Here is a 16,699-nt window from a genome sequence, read left to right on the forward strand (position 1 = left end):
ACAAGGGTGTCCTGAATCTAGCACACCACCTGACGTGTCCTTGAACTCAGCAGACAGACTCCAAAAGTCACCAACTGAAAATCAGCACTTGAAGCTGCACAACACTCACGAGTTTATTTCATGGTTGATGCCAATCAACGCCCACTCTGCCTTTTGGTTAAAAATCAAGGACCAGCGAGCTGTGCCTTCTGTTATATTCACAGGACTGCCACTGGCTCTGCTCTACACCTCTCAACAAGAGACACCTGCCTTTGCTCAAGGAGGAAGCTGCTTATGCAGAAACATCCCATGACCACTTTGGGGGAGGGACAGAGGAGAATCAATTATTTGATGGTGAAAGGTTCCCTCTTGCTTTCCAAAATAAAAAAGCAGCACTTTTCTTCCAAAAACAAAGCCAGCATAATTGTTTCTCCACTATGGACAGACCTTCTGACCACTTTTCTCTTGCTAAGTAATAACTTGCTTGTTCTTTTTTTATCCATCTCCCTTATCTTACTGGTATAATCAACTGCAGAGTGCTGTAATTTCTTTACTGCCTTGACCCAGTGCCTCCCAACAGCAACAGCCTAGCTCCAAAGCTCCAGAGCAGCCAGCATCAGATCTCCTGCTTACCCTACATGATCCTAGCAGCACGTGGCTCAGGCTAGCAGGGACAAGCCCTCGTGTGCTGTGGTCCTGAGGACTGAGCTCTGCCTCCCCTTTTATCAGCCCTTGCCCCTTTTGCTGGGCCAGGATTATGTCTTGCAATGGCACTAGCCCATAGGACGACGCCCAAGTCCTTGGGACAGTTCCTGCTGCACAGTTCCCCGTCTCCCACATCAGCCCTTGCCTGGCTGTGGAAAGGAGCTACCAGGGCACTCTCTGCACAGGAGTTGAGAGCACGGCTTGTCCCCCACAGCATGGCTGTGAGAGGTGAGGTGAGGAGGCTGCTGCCCATCTGGGATGGATTATTAATGGAAGTTTCTACAAACACTGCTGCTGGTGCAGAATCACCCAGGCTGGCCAACCTCCAAAGCCCTGGGGGCCTTGCTGGCTGTTCAGGGGGGACATCCCAGAGCAGCTACTGCCCAAAGCTGATCCATCCCACTGCCTGCCATGGCCCAAGGCAGAGGGAGATCCCTGCAGGGAGGAGTCATTCCAGCTCCTGGGTACCACCCAGGGCAGGAGGCATCCTCACACTAAGGTAATTCCAGGATCAAAGCAGTGATTAAGACCTCAGGAAACACCTTTTTTCTCTGCTCAACCCCAAAATGAGGTAGCTGGGGGATGTCCCAGGGACAGCTACAGATGTGCCCACCAAGCTCCCACAGTCCTTACCTGATGGTCAGGATGGCAGGCGTAGGAGATCCAGCCACACTGAACTGGAATTCTTCCTCAAACATCCCCAACACGGTGGCATTGAAGGAGATCTGAATAGTCTGGATCCCACCTGGTGCAATGATGCCCTCCTCAGGTGCAAACTTGAAGCAGAATCCCTTCCTGGTTGAAGGGATATAGGTGAAGGGAGCATCAATAGCTCCTTGGTTAATCAGCTTCACCTGCAGCAGCAAGAAAGCAAAATGGAAATACATGTGGAATCTTCCCTTCTTGTGAGTTATTTTCTAATGATGCAATTAACACCCAGAAAAGGCAGAGGATGCTTTGTGCTGCTGAATGGCAGAAATTTAAAAATACAAGAGGACAAGGTCTGCCTTTGGGTTTTCACGCAAAGCCGTGGTAACTCCACATAACTGCAGTCACCCTGGGGTTATCCCACGGACACAGAGCAGTCCACCTCTGGTCAGCATCACCAAGCTCATTCAGACCTGGCCCTGAGAGCAACGTGGGGTGATTGCAGCTGCGTAGTGAATCACCACAGAGCTGCTGCTGCCCCAGTTAGCAGAGCTCCAACAGTACCATCTACTCATTCACCTTTTCTCATACCATGAAAACAATACATTGATAATGAGGCATCAGCATCTCAATGTATAGACAGCACCATCTTTGGGTAAGAAAAATAAGCGTGTCTTTCCCTTCCACAGTTAAGCTTTTGAAAGTGTCTGGCATGATGTAGTGCTTCATTTTCTACCTCTTTCAGTTGCTTTCTCATGGTTTTGGTTTTTTTTGGGTTTTTTTTTTTTGTTTTGTTTTTTTTTTTTTTGCAAACTTGACACTATTGTGGGGGAGGCAAAGAGGTAGAAAAATCCTTTGCTTTATTCCCAGGAACACGTTTCACTTTCTAGAGCCAGAAATGCACCAAGGCTGAAGTGTGGTGAGGGACTGGTCAGCAAGAGAAAGAACTCCCAAGCTCTTTGCAAGGGCCAGCACTCAGCCAGGAGGCTGGATGACTTTCCTGTGACTTCCAGGAATAAGCAGGAGACACTTGACTGGAAGCTGTTTGCAGTGGACTGAAGCTTAAATGCAGCCAGTGTGTTCCAGCTGCTTCTGAACAGCCCAGTACAAAGGTTTCATATGCCAAGGGGTTGTTTTGCAGGAAGCCTCCCAGCTGATCCCTAAGGAAGGCTGCCCAAAAGCAGGGAGTGGGGCTTCATGAACAACAGACACACCTTTCTGACCCCCCTAGATTTGACCAGTACATCAAATATTCCCTGCTCACAACTGCCCAGGTTGCCAGGAATTCCACAGCTCCACCAGGCTTGCTGCTGCCTCAGGAGCCATCAGGATCCATCCCAAGCCCTGCTGCTCACCTCATAGACGTGGAGGGTGTCAACAAGAATTTTCCCAAGATTCAGTGAAGGACAGCTGAATTCAAGCAAAGGTCCTTGGCCTTCCCCTTTGAGGCGAAGGGTCATCCTGCTCTCACGGCCTGGGGAGAGATGTCCATTTCAGTACAATAATTCCCTCTGTTACACTGCATTTTCCAGGCTGCCTCCGTGCTAGTCCCTGACTCTGAGCTGGATGCAACCAGCTCCTGATGCTGCAGGAGAAGATAAGGACCCTTCTCTTCCCTCAGGACATATCCCTTGGGGCTGACTTGCAATTCCTAACCCATTCCTGGGGCTGGTTTCCAATTTGAGCCACCAGTTTGCTGAGTTTAAAACATCTCAGATGTCCTCCAGTGACGGGCCAAGGAGTAATGGGTAGAAATTGAAAGAAAGGAAATTTAGGTTAGATATTAAGAAGAATTATTTTACTGTGAGGGTGGTGAGACACTGGAGCAGGTTCTCCATGGAAGTTGTGGAGGTTCCAGCCCTGCAAGTGTTCAAAGCCAGGCTGGATGGGGCTTGAAGCCACCAGGTCTAGTGGGAGGTGTCCCTGCCCATGGCAGGGGCCTTGGGACTAGACGAGCTTTAAGGTCCCTTCCATCCTTAACATACTATGATTATGTGGTTTCCTTCCCATGCACTTAGAGGAGCTCTGAAATCCATTCAGTGAAGGCACAAAGCTCATAAAGAGTTTGGCAATCGCCAAACTACCTGGCCCAGCAGCACACGACTTTGTTGCCAAAGTCCTCAACTTCTGGCACTCAGCATTGTGTTTCATTTCCACAGACTGAGCTGCAAGGTGACAATTCCCACACAGGGACAGAAGCAGCTGCTGGCCAAGGGTGCTCCTTCTGCAAACACCCTGGGCTCAGTGGGGCTCAGGCACCTCTGGTCTGGTGGTGTCTGGGCAGTGGGAGGTGATCCAGGGTCAGGGAGCCCATTTCTAACTCAGCTCCTACCACCTGATGATGGAGCCATGTCAAATGGACCCATCCTGGAGGTCAGTGGTCTCTAGAGGGGCTTAGTGCTTGCTCACTAAAGCTCTTCTGCTCTGTAGCTCTTTGGCCTTTGAGGAAATGCTGGCAAAGCCATGGCATGAAAATCTCTCCCTGCACTGCCTGGGTGGTTTTGGGATCAGTAACCCAGACACAGGATTCTGAGCCCTGGCCTTGCACGGGAGACTCCCTGGAAGCTGCAGGGCCAGTGGGGTGTGCCAGCACTGCCCTGCTGACCAGGGACTCTTCCCAGCAGTTACAGGGGAGCCCAGTGGGCTCAGGCTTGCACCATGGCTGCACTGAGGGTGAGAGAAGCAGGGGAAAGGAGCTGTACCTGAGATATTGCAGTAAGCCATACTTTGGTACTTCAGTGCCTCTAGGGGTTTGAAGGTCACCTTGATTTCGGCCGAACAATGCGGCCCAATTTCTCCCTCCTAAAACAGAAAGGGACAGCAAAACATTTCTCTTCAAACTGCATATTTCTTGTTTTCAACCACAGTCCTGTAAGCCTTTATTTAGAGCATCAGTGATGAGTGAACAACTCAAGGAGCCCAAGGAAGCACTCCAAACCCAGCTCAGCACACCGCTGGAAGCTCTCAGTGCTCAGCTGATCAGCTCCCACTCTCCACAATATTCCTACTGCTCTGACACAAGCTCTTGGTCACATCCTGCTGCTGTCAGCTACAGTGGGATGCAACTGCCACTGTGCACTGGTGGCTCTTGGCCTGAGATGGGCCATAGGAGTAGCCAAGGAGGGAACATGATCCCCTTCCTTGAAATACAAATATTAGTTAACCTGTTTTGAAAGAATGCAGAGGTTGGGATTATTCTGGGGTTTACTCCAAGATGAGAAGGGATTTTGCACTGTGCAGACACCAGGCATTCATAATCTCTCACAATGCCAGTACTCAGAATCAGGGTGGGAGGATGTGGCAGTTTGCTTGCACAAACAGAAAAGGAAAAGGTTTTCTGTCCCTGTGTGCAAGAGAACTCATAAGGCCCATTTAAACCTTCCAGCCTTGTGTCCAGGCTCTCAGATGACACTGGGAGGGACACTCAGAAATAGTGCAAGGCGTGGTTACAGGAGGGGATTGGCATTTCTGTGATTAACCTCGGGCTGAATTTGGCCTCCTTTTCCCAGCGAACCATTGCAAGCTTCAGGTCAGTATGTGAACTGGCAGAGCTCCAACACCCTCTGCTGAACCCCAGGCACCACGTGTCGGGGGAGCCCCTGCCTACAATAACTGCTCCCTGTGGACACTGCAAGGACACGCACGGAGCGCCCTTGAGCTCGAGCCCTGGCAGCAGAGCTCGGCTTTGTCAGGCTCCCAGCCCTGCCTTGAGCCTGCAGGGCAGAAATGCTTTCAGCAGGGAGCTCTGCAGCCACACCAGAAACTCCATGTCCTCCCTCTCAGCACATCCAGCCAGCTGAGGATCTGCCGAGTGACCGCATCTGGGGGCAAGGGGGGCGGGGATAGGGTGGGTGGGAGGAGGAAGAGGAGGAGGAGGAGGAGGAAAATGAGGTTCTCAGCTATCACTTACCAATGGCTCAATGAAAAAAACTTCATCGGAGAACAGCATGGGGTCTTGTTGCACCTTTGCCACCTCCTCCTCGACCACGCTCTTCAGGATGCCAATGCGATCTTTACAAAAGCCCTTCACCTTCCGTATTTTTTCCTCCTCCATGGAAGTTTCCACCCACACCTCACTTGGCACGCGCAGCGAATTACACTGCCTGCAGCCACAGGGAGACACAAGGCCAGCAGATCGTTTAATAAGCCACATATTTGCAGAGAGAAGTGTGAGTGCAGGAGAGCAAAGCACTTGGGAAGGAGCAGCAGCAGCTCCCCAGCAAGGGCTGACCCCAAGCCATGGGGGTCCCACATGGATCAGAGGATAACTTGCTGTTCACTGGCACAGCAGGTAGTTTTACTTCACACTTGCAAGCTCAGGAGACATTTCCAAAGCCAGCAGCCCTCAAGAGAACCTCCTGGCTCAAAGCCTCTGCCAAAACTGAGGGAGAATCCACCAGCCACCTCAGCTGGCTTTTCCTACCACTGAGTTGCTCGGGGGAGGCAGATAAAGATCATGGAGCACCCCCTGGGAAGGGGAGAGGAAGCTGGGTTGCAGCTACGTGTTACCAGCATCACTCTTTGTTTCTGCCATTTTGGACCTGCCCTGTTCCCTACTCTGCCTTTCACATGAGCATCCCAGAGCACTTCCAAAGGAAATGGATGAATTCAGGCACTGCCGCCCTTCAGCGACATTCAAGGTTTTATATGCAATATGCATGAAAACAGAGGCTCTGAGAGGGGAAGGGACTTTGTTGTGCAGGAGGGAACAGCAAACTCCTGTAGAGACCTTTGCATGATCCCATCCCAGTGCATGGTAGTAAATGTCATGAGAGGGAAAGGATCCTGCACAATCTCATTAAAAAGTCCTCTCTGCTCTGAGATCTCAAAAGCTTCACTGACAGCAGGACAGGAGGAGACAACCAGCCTGGATGGGCAAGGAGGTTTTGAAGGAACTAAGGGAAAAAAAGAGGGTGCATCACCTTTGGAAAGAGGGGCTGGCAACTCAGGAAATGTTTAAGGATGTTGCCAGGTCATGTAGGAAGATGATTAGAGAGGCAAAAGCTCAATTAGAACTTGAGGAAATCCAGTCATTGCAATCAACCTTTCCTTCCCAAAATGCCATGGTTGGAGTATAAATGGAACTGGAATGCTAAGTGCTGAGCTCCTGAAGCCCAGGGACACACACCCTCGTGCCAGGGATGGTTTACTTGGCCTAAACCATTCAAAAGCACCAACAGCCCCCTGAGGCCATACGTTAGTTTCAGTCTTGGGCCATGTCTCTCACTGAAATGCATCTTTCAAACCAACCTCCTCTTCACTTCATTCTCGTCTTCCTCATCAAGAAAAGTCTTCCACTGGAAGTGGGCTGTGATGTTACTCCTGTTTTCGATGAACACGGTTGTGTGGTTTGACATGGTGATGAAAGTCTTCTCAACCTCCACGGAACTTGTGCTCAACCCAAGGTTGAGATCTACAGCTTCTCCATGGAGCTTTGTGTGGATCCTTTCTTCACCTGGAACAAAGCAAGGGGGACTCTTTGCTCAGCTCAGTGGCTGATGGAAGCACAAGGGGGATGGGACAACAGGGAGTGATGGGGCAGAACTGTCCTGTGCCCTGTGCAGGGCCCAGCACTCACCTGTGTTGCAGCACGCTACCAGGGACCCGAAATGGTCACCATTCGTCAGCGGGTGAAATCCCACTGTCACCTGCATGCTGTCACCAGCGCCCAGAGTTCCCGTGGCTGGAACCACGAAGAAAGGACTGCAACACAGAGAGAGGGATCAGGACTCGGGGGGACACCTGGGCATGAGATTCCTTCTGCAGTGCAGCTCACTTCAGCTCACTTGGGCAAGCAGGGAGCAAACCAACCAGTCAGCAGGAGACAGACAGAACAGGCAGGATCAGAAACAGCCACTGACCCACTTCTGAGCAGATCCAGCCCTCAGAGGATCCTGTGGGTAAAAGGACCTCATCTCCCCCATACTCTGCATCCAGCCCTCTGCAATGAGACTCAAGGGTCCGACTGCCAGCAATCCCATCAGAGAATGGTTTGTGAAAAGCACGGAGAGGGTTCAGAGCTGTCTGCATGCACAACTTGACACTCACTGCCTCAGGAATTTCTCTTTTCCTGCTGCCTATAAACCTCATTGCAAGAGATGCAAATGTTAGGGCACTACCTGTCCTGTGAGATTACAGCCTGGAATCAGACAGGGAGAAGGAACTTCTCCTTGAAGACCAAAGAATAGCTACTGTTGAATTTGCAGTGTGGTTCTTTGGTTTATTTTACCTTGAAAATGTCCTGATTTAGCCTAAAAGGGCACATTTTACCAGCATTTCAGTGAAAGCTGCTCTAAGAAAAGGAGCAGTCAAAACTCTGAAAGAGTGCAAATGCAGATTAGAGCAACACAGTGACATGGAAACCCAAAGGAGGATGCCATTTACAATCTGAAGGATCTGGTCCCAGCTAAATGAAGCACCATTAGCAGAAGCACATCAAGGAAACAGAACAGGAGCTTTCTATTTACCAGCCATGCAGCCTGGGACTGTGGGTCGTCACCCAGGCTGGTATCTGTTTGATTGGCCCAGCAGAGAAACTCTGTGTAATGTGTTGGAAATAATGATGCAAACGTGTTGGTGCACTTTGGATTTAACAGGAGCAATTAGGATTGGTCACCAGGTAAAGAGCTCTTGCCTGACAAACGCAAGACTCTGTGCTTTGATGCTCAGGGACAGCTCAGGGAAATGTGCTTCTGCCCAGCAGCTGCTGGGCTTTGTGCTCTTCTACAGCCCCACTGAGGAAACAAAAGTTCCTGGCCTCGGTGCTTTGCTGGTGGCCAATCTGTCACTTAGAAGTGTGTTCTGGGGAGTTTGGTGATGAATGCATCACACACAAAAATAAAGAGAACATCTGGCAAGCTGAACTTGATTCATGTCAGTTGCTTCAGGTTCTGCTCATTAAGGATCTATTGCTGCAAGGATGGGCCTGGCCTGTTCCCATTACCACTAGTGGGAACATCACTACTGGCTGATGGAGAAGCCTTGGGCCAGCAATGTTTATGTGCTGGACATGAGACTTTGGAGGGAGGGGAGGAAAGACAAGGCCCCACCAGCCCCAGAGCCAGATTAGTGTACGTGCTCCTGCATCTGCCCCGGGAGTGATGCCAGGACTGCTGCAGGTCTCTGCTGGGGCTTGGGGCAATCAGTGCCTGGTGTGGGCAAGGCACAGGATTTTTTCTTATTCTTTTGCCAGGGATTTCACCAGGACAGAGAAACTGCCAGTTAAGGGAATCCCTGGCCACACTTCAGCACTCCATTCCATTCCATTCCATTCCATTCCATTCCATTCCATTCCATTCCCACTGCTGCCCCATGTTACATGCTCCTGCCCTCAGATGGCAGGATGGGAATAACATTCCTGGGGGTGACTTCAGGGGTTGTCTGAGAAAGAAGGTATCTTCTTATTTTCAAATTATCAGGAGAAGAAGATCCAGCCAAGTCCAGGACTCAGTTTCAGGACTGAAAAACTGAGTGCAAATCAGCCCCTGCATCTTCTACATCCCTGGGTTGTACCCAGCAGACTCCTATGTTACTGCTGTAGCAGTCATCTCTCACACAGACCTGGCTCCCCAAGACCCAAGGACACAAGCTCTACAGCTAAACTTAACTCCTCTGAATTTCAGCCAACATCACTAAGCTGTTCCCTGAGCCCACAGATAGAAGAGCTGTGAAGGAGACATCCCTCATACTGTAATAACCAAATGAAAACCACTGCCAAGAGATGGGGCTGGCAGGCTAAATTTTGGCCTTTTATCTGTAAATTGTGAGCTGTTCCTTAAGACACTTCTCATCCTGTTAGATGTGCCCTTTCAGTGAATCACTACTGCACCCAACAGGCAGAAAAGATAAGGTATGGAGGGGGTTTTAATAGGTTGTTTTCTTCTACTTTTTAACTAGGTCCATTTGTATGTTTTCTTGTATGGCATCTCAAGACAGGTCCAGATCTCCCAATGGCACCTTGCAATCCCCAGACACTGGTCTTGCTTTGAGCAGTGTGTCTGCTCAGATGATTTCCAGAGGTCCCCTCCAGCAGAAGTTATTCTGTACTTTCCTAAATCAGCCCAACTGCTCTTCACATATTCCTTAAACATCTCCTCTTTCCTATACACCTGTGCATGTACCTATGGGCATGTGGCATATTGACAGGCATTAGAGGAGCTCGACCTGCAGGAAAGTTCCCAAAGAAGAATTCATGATCTTTTGGCAAACATTTAACACAAACCAAAATGAAAAGACGGCAGAAACACAGCAACTTCAGAGTATTTAGAAAGAAATCTCAATGAAAGGGGGCACAACCTTATTCAGAGATTTAAATCATCTGTTTGAAATTTTAAACTGGCTTTCAAAGGTTCATCATGGAACAGAAGAGGTGACTGATGCCCTCAGCTGACAAGGGAAATCAGGTCAGCTTTAAGTAACAGGAAGTGCACCGGCTGCCTGCAGCACAGCTCAGGGGACCACTGGAAAGCCACGTGCCCATGGCCTCCCAGAGAATGGCTCTATTTGGCTGACAGTGCTGAGTAAGCATTTCAGAAGCTGCTTGTGCTCAGGAGGGTGCAAGCCAGCTACTAACATGTTCCAGCACCCTCCAGGAAATCTGGGACAGAGAAAGCTCAAAGGCTGCATCCTGCTAAGAACACTGAAAGCAAGAGCAGATGCCATCCATCCTGCTCACTTCCAGCCAGGGCTGCAGGGCAGCAGCGGCGATGCTCTGGTTCCTTTTGCTGCTCTTTCCCAACTCTGTTATCACCCAAGGGTGATATCCTCTGCACAAAAAGAGATGAGCTGCCTCACCTCTGGGTGCTCAGCTGGTAATGAGCTTCCAGGTTACCAGTGTTGCGAACCAGCAGAGTCTTCTGGGTGCTGTACTTGACTGGACACTTCAGGAAGTCCAGGTGGTCAGGGAATTCCAGGATAGCTTTGGCACCAATGGCCCGAATTGGCACAACTATCCTTTCCTTTGCAGTCATGCAGACGAGCTCGTGGGAATAATCCTGCAGGAAAAGAAACTAGCTCAGCACAGGGCATTTAGTGCCATCCCCGTGGCAGAAGAAAAATCATTTCTATAACCCTTCAAGGTGTCAGGTTACCTATTCCACCCTAAAATGAACACTAAATTCTACTAACACGTCACATTTTAAAGACACCAGTGCACTTTGCAAAACCTATCTCAGTGGCATTAAGCTCTTGTGCCACTTGAGTCATACAAAGAACTGCCCTAGGCCACCATAATTTTTACTCTAAATTTTAATGATGTAAAATAATTCCTAAGTTCCTTCTAAGGAACATGGAGCTAGGGAACACAGGACATTCCTCTTTAGGTTTCTATATACCCACTGTCTGAGAATAGGACAAAGTGTTAAACTGACTCTAAGAAGCAGAAGGAAGATGAGGAAACAGCTGCACCCAAAGAGATCCTGCACCTCTGGCCTGGTGTAGAAAGATCAGTTGGCTCAGAACTCCCCTCTAACTTTGCCTCTCCAGGCAAGTCAGGAGAAGAACAGTGCTAAGAGGTGGCAGGATGCTGTTGGAAAGAGCCTCTCTCTGCTTTCCTGCAAGGCTTCCTCCCTTCCATGCCATGTCCCAAACCCTTCTGTATCAACAAGCCTCCGGATCACAGCACTGAGATCAGACTTGCCAGGGCCCCAGCACTGGTGTTCAAACCTCCCCACAAAAGCAGGTTTGGCACGGAATGGGTGCCAGCTGACAGAGCCACCACAGTGACAGGCATGAAGACAGAGCCACAGCAGTGTCACTGCCACAGGCTCTGGGCTCACAGCTCTGCCTGCAGGTTGTACCTGCCCTATACAAGCTCTTTCAGGCAGGTGTCCAAGTCCCCTGCAGCTCACCAACCTCCTGCTGACTAAGGGCACCTAGAGCCCAGTGTGCCTGTGCCAGGCTGGGCTCACGGGCACAGCACATCCTCTGTCCTGGCCCTGCAGCTGTATCACGGTCAGTTGTGCTCTGGGACAGCACAGCTGCAAGGCTGGAGAACAGAGGGTGTGAAAAAGCACTGTCTTTGCTCCAGCCCAGGGTGAGGCAGGGAAGCTGTTGCCAGTCAGGAAGGAGGAAAGCTCTCCGACCTCTTTGCCCCTCTAGTGTGTTCCATAATAATTAAAGCCCTTCCACTGTACCTAGAGATGGCCGAACATCTATCAGCACCCCTCTGTCATTTTCATACTGTTCCCTGTGCATCTTCCCTTGGGAATGCTCAGGAATGTGCAGGGAGGGGAAGCAGAGCCTGTCAGGCCCAGGTGCAGTGCCTGACAGCACGTGCCAAGCAACGAGTGGCGGCAGGCTGCCTGCCCACAGCCTGGAGCCAAGCTCACAGCATGGAATGGGCTGTACCCAGGGTGCAGGGAAAACAGTGGCTTTGGAGGTAATTCTGTTTTGGCTCCTCCAGGCTCACCTTGATCTCATCAGGGGTAAAGCGGATGCGCACACGGGCAGACGCGCCCGGTGGCACGATGTGGTACACATCACTGGGGCACGCCAGCTCGAAATAAGGTGAGCTCTCCATGCAGACCTTCACCATCCCAGAAATCTGCAAGAAAGACATGAAACGATGATTTTGCCACTTGTAGAAACAGGACGAGAGGAGAGCTGTCCGTGCCCTGGTGACATCTGTCCTTGACCCCTTTTCCAAAGCACCTTCAGCTGTGGAGGTACAGGCACATAATTCACAAGGGTGAACTTGAATCCCCTCTGTCTGGGCCCAGCACTTTGGCCAGGGGCAGTAGGGCAGTGCGTGGTGGGAAGGAAGGGCCAAGCAGGTCAGCACCAGCAGGACGGAGACAGAGCACCTGAACCAAGTCATCTGCATATTCAACAAGGCCAAAAAACCTGCTGGCTTCTGCCAGCACACAGCCATGCAGTAGTCGTGTTCCAGAGGGGGAATGTGCTGCCTGAAGGCAAAACAGCACATTATCCTGGGGGAAGGAAGAAATTCCCTTTTAACAGATCAGGTTTGGGTAGGGACGTTCTGGGGATAGAGTCATGCAGGCAGAGCAGCAAGAGAGGAGACCAAACACTGTGGCCTTGCTGGGAATAAAAGCAAACCTGAAAAGCAAAAGAAGGAACACAGCAAGACAATCCCTAAAACAAGGAGATGGCAAAAGAGAATTTAAATGGGCAGTAAAGCAGCAAGGAAGAATCATAAAACCATGAGAGCAATCAGCTTGCCAAAAGCGATGGAAACACAGACAGGCTGTGCCTATCGACTGTGGGCTTCAAAGGCACTTTCTGCCTGGAGAAACATGACCAGCACTGGCTGGCAGTGTGGTTCCAGTATTAAAAGCCAATCTTGGCTCTCCAGGGGTTCTTGCTGCCTGTGCAGGCAAGCTGGGCTGCTGGGCATTCCTACCTGCAGCCAGCAGGCCAGGTTCTGCCCTCTGGGACATACAGACACAGCAAACATGCATTTTCTAGCACACAGATATCAACCCCTGAGCACCAAAATGCTCTCCAAAAGTCTAACCCAGGCGATTTTGGCTCCCTCCTGTCTCTTCCCACCAGCCCACTCTTGGCACAGGGCTCATCTGGGAAAATGTTTCCCTGACTGAAATTCAAATGGTCTCCATTTTCCTCTTTACAGTGGAACACAACTGGTGACATTTTTCAGCTTTTTCCCCTCTCAACTCTCTTGGGAAACTGCAAAACAATCACAAGTGAAAGCGAAAACCTCCAGGAGCACACGGCTTTGGATGTGCTGTGGTTCTCCAAAGGGAAAGCAGAGCACCATGTTGCTTTTGGAAAAGCTGAGCAGAGCTGAATGAAGTTTAGCAGGAGCCTGAAGTGGCACCTAAAGGCCTCCCACTGCATCTGCTACATCAGCCTGATTCCAGGGCTGTTTCAGAGCACACTTCCTGCAGTGCCAATGCCATTAATGAGAAGTGATTCCAGCATAAAGTGGAGAAGACTCAGCCCCTGAGCTTTGACTGTGAGCTGCACAAAGGGAGCCAAACAGGCTGAGAGAGACAGAGATTCCTACCAGGAACCAAGATTAACCAAGGAGACACAGGATGTGGTATACAGTCAAGGCAAAGCTTGAGAGCAGGTAAGAACCCTCAACATTCCTATCACTCCAGAGTTTTCAAGAGAAGGAAACTCCTTTGGGATAGATACCATCAACGCATGGCCAAAATCAGGGGAGAATTCCCAGCACAGGAAGATTTCCACCATCTTGCAGAACAAAGGTGCTGAGACATTTTCTTCTGCATGTGCTGCAGCAGATAACTTGCTTTGCTGTACACTCTGGGAATGACAGCACTCTCCTCTTCCAGCACAGAGTTAAAGCTCCAGGTGCCGGCACTTACCTTGTCCTTATTCATGAAGGACAGTGCCATTTCAGAGACCTCATGGGCGACGAAGTTCTGAAATACCATCTCTGGTGGGGAAACCCGAAACAAGCTCTGTTTCAGGGCAACTGGTGGCAGCTGGAGAGGCGAGAGAGAGCAGGGAGAGGTTCAGCTGCTGGGAGGAAGGTTCATGAAGGACAATCTTACACTGATCCCAGTGAAGTACAGACTCTGCGTGAGCACGTCTGCCCAGCCCACACTGGGGTAACAGTGGCTCACCCACCTCTGCTCTGAGCTGAGCAAGAGCTGCTTGATCAGCTCAGAGCAGGCTCGAGCCAAGCTGCTCTTCTGGCATGTATTTCTCCGGGTTTCCTTCTCCAGAGTGCCAGGCAGCACTTTCCTTAAGCACAGCCCTGTGCCCACTGGGGCACTGACTGAGCACTCATGGAGTAAGTAAAACCCAAGAATTTACTCTATGGGAACCAATTTTGGGATGTCCTTTACTCTGAGACAGGGAAACAAAGGCCCACACAACTGCAAATATTTTTTTTTTTTTTTTTGATCTAGAACTTAGGCATCAGTAAGAAAAGAACAGTACCAGAAGAGGTGTGAAAGATGAGGTGATATTTGGCTGAGGCCAAAAGGTTATTAAGTGAAAGAATGGAATTTGTTGGTTCTATGTGTTGTTTGTGGTTTGGATTTGTTCAGGTTGGTTTGTTGGGTGTTGCTGTGAGCTGGGAGAAGGACAGGGTTGAAGACCTGACCAAAAGGAAGTAGGATGAGAGGGAAGGGGAGGCGAGTCTCCTTTACATCTGGCAGCCTGCAAAATCTAACAGCCTGGCAGGGTCCAACACATTGTTCCAACCCAGAGCATGAATGCAATTTGTTTTGTTCAATCTGCAGTAATTACTGCAGGTCCTCGGCCTTCAAAGGCCAACGCTGCCACTCTGGAGGGAATCCTATGACCCCGAGCATTTGATGGTGACCACACCAAAGTAAGAGGTGGCTACTTCAGCAGGAGAATGGCAAATGGCAATTTTGTGCCTTTGTGTCCCTAGCCTTCCCCCCACTCTTTTAGCAATGGCAGCTACACTCCAGCACACCCCAGCAGCTTCAGCAGAGGTTGTTTGTGTCGGCTTAGTGCAGATCAGGACTCCCAGTCCACCACTACCAGCAGTTTACAATGACAACAGGACCTGGACACTGAGGTGTTTTGCTGGAGGCAAGCCTGTCACAAGCACACACCCTCCTCAAACTTCACATCAAACAGAAAGGAAAAGAGCAGGAAAAGGCTACCTTTGGGCGAGTCTCGCTCATGTCTAGAAATGGGCTAATTCTGGGCAGAATACTCCCCACAGTGCCGTGGGGAGTATCCTCCTTCTTCATGTTGAGAATCTGGAACTTAGAGGGAAGCAGCTGAAAGGCAAAAAAAAAAAAAAACAAAAATAAAAAAACAAAAAAAAAAAAACAAAAACAAAAACAAACAAAAAACCCCACACCAAATCAGCAAGAGCATCAGAAATGTGCTTGTTCAGAAAAGCTTCAGAAAAGCTTTTCCTGAACAAGTAGCACTGGTGAATAATTTGTGATCACTAGGCACTAGGACAGTTCTGGAAGCCCTGGAAGTTACCTGCTGAAATACTTAGCACCAATAAATTAATAATACAGAGTGCAATACACATACTCCAACCACATGGCTGTGTCCCATTAGTCTCTCTGTGATTTGATGTGACATGTTTGGGGATTTCTGCTCTTTGGGCATTTGTTTCCTCATTGGATTGAGGCAGTGACCTTTTCAGAGAGTGGGGAGGAGCTCTCAGAACTCCCCTAACTCCATCCCTGCACAGCACTCAAAGCTCACAGCGAGGAGATAGCACTGCTGGGTGAATCCAAGAGAAGCAAGAAAGCAAAGTTGTACCAAGAGTGAGGTGCACAGGAATGTGCCCAAGTTTTCGTTCTCTCTGTTCATTAGCATTTGTTTTCTCTCTCTGGGCTCACAGGCCCCTCCACAGAAGAAAACAGAGGGATCTCCTGGAGAGAGCCTCAGCAGTGGGGCATCTTCAGTCAAGTGAGCTCCAGACGGCCAAGGGACCTTTGTGGCCCTGGCTCCAGTGCTGCCTGCAGGGCTGGATCTGCGCCCACACAGGAGATGAGAGAGAACAGCTGGCTGGGAAGCTCTTCCAGCTGGGACCAGCCGTGTCTCTCAAGGCTTTGGGCAGAGTTGGAGCTTCCCCCTCCCCCACGTGCCCGGGTGCCCAAGGGCAGGTTGGTCAGAGCAGCACAGGTGAGTGCCCAGCCTGACAGAAGGAATTGCTGTGGCAAAGGGAAAGGGAAAGAAGCACATGCTCAGGGCTTCAGCTGCACATTGGTTTCACTTGGCTCCGGTGGCACAGCCAGGCAGGATGCTGGACTGTCCCTGAAACATCACACAGCGTTCCCTACTGCACCAGGACAGCCCCCACCAAGGGCCAGGAGCACGGCACAAAGAGGTGGGGAGGGGGTCTGCAGCTTCACAGGCTGCTGACAACAGGGGCGGGGAGAGGAGGGACATGAGGGGAGTTTCCAGCCTTAACACAGCCCCAGTGGCTACTCACAGTCTCAGGCTTCAGTCTTTCCCTGAGCAGAAGACGAGGGCTCGGTGTCTTTTTCGGGGATCCAGAAGCCATTTTGGAAGGAGGATGTTGCAGATGAGCGACAATGCCTCAGCAAAACTGGAAGGAGCAACAATGGAACTCTGAAAATCCACAACCCAATTCATGGCAGAGTCAAGGCATATATTGGTGCTAAAATTTTTATATGATTTGAAAGTAGCTAAGTGCTTGTTTGGCATAAGTAGCTAGTATTGTTAGGCCTCTAGTTTAACTTTATTTGAACTATATGGCTACACTGTGCAATTCAAAGATGGCTCATTCTGAAACCTGGAGCTAAAAAGCTGAACATTAATAATAGTTAGAACAGACAAAGCTGTTGCTTAAATATTACTTAAAAATAGCTCAAGTGGACCTCCTCTTCTTTAGGCTAAACAACCGCTGCTCTCTCAGCTGCTCCTCACAGGACTTGTGAAAGACTAT

The 16,699-nt window shown here is 50.0% G+C and overlaps 1 pseudogene; it reads right to left on the minus strand.

Moving 5' to 3' along the window:
- Nucleotides 1-16,339, minus strand: part of LOC128812976 (hydrocephalus-inducing protein-like) — a 79,041-nt pseudogene extending 62,702 nt beyond the window's left edge.
- Nucleotides 16,340-16,699: the final 360 nt, after the last annotated feature.

The sequence above is a fragment of the Vidua macroura genome, chromosome 11 (assembly GCF_024509145.1).
Source record: "Vidua macroura isolate BioBank_ID:100142 chromosome 11, ASM2450914v1, whole genome shotgun sequence".
Taxonomy (NCBI): domain Eukaryota; kingdom Metazoa; phylum Chordata; class Aves; order Passeriformes; family Viduidae; genus Vidua; species Vidua macroura.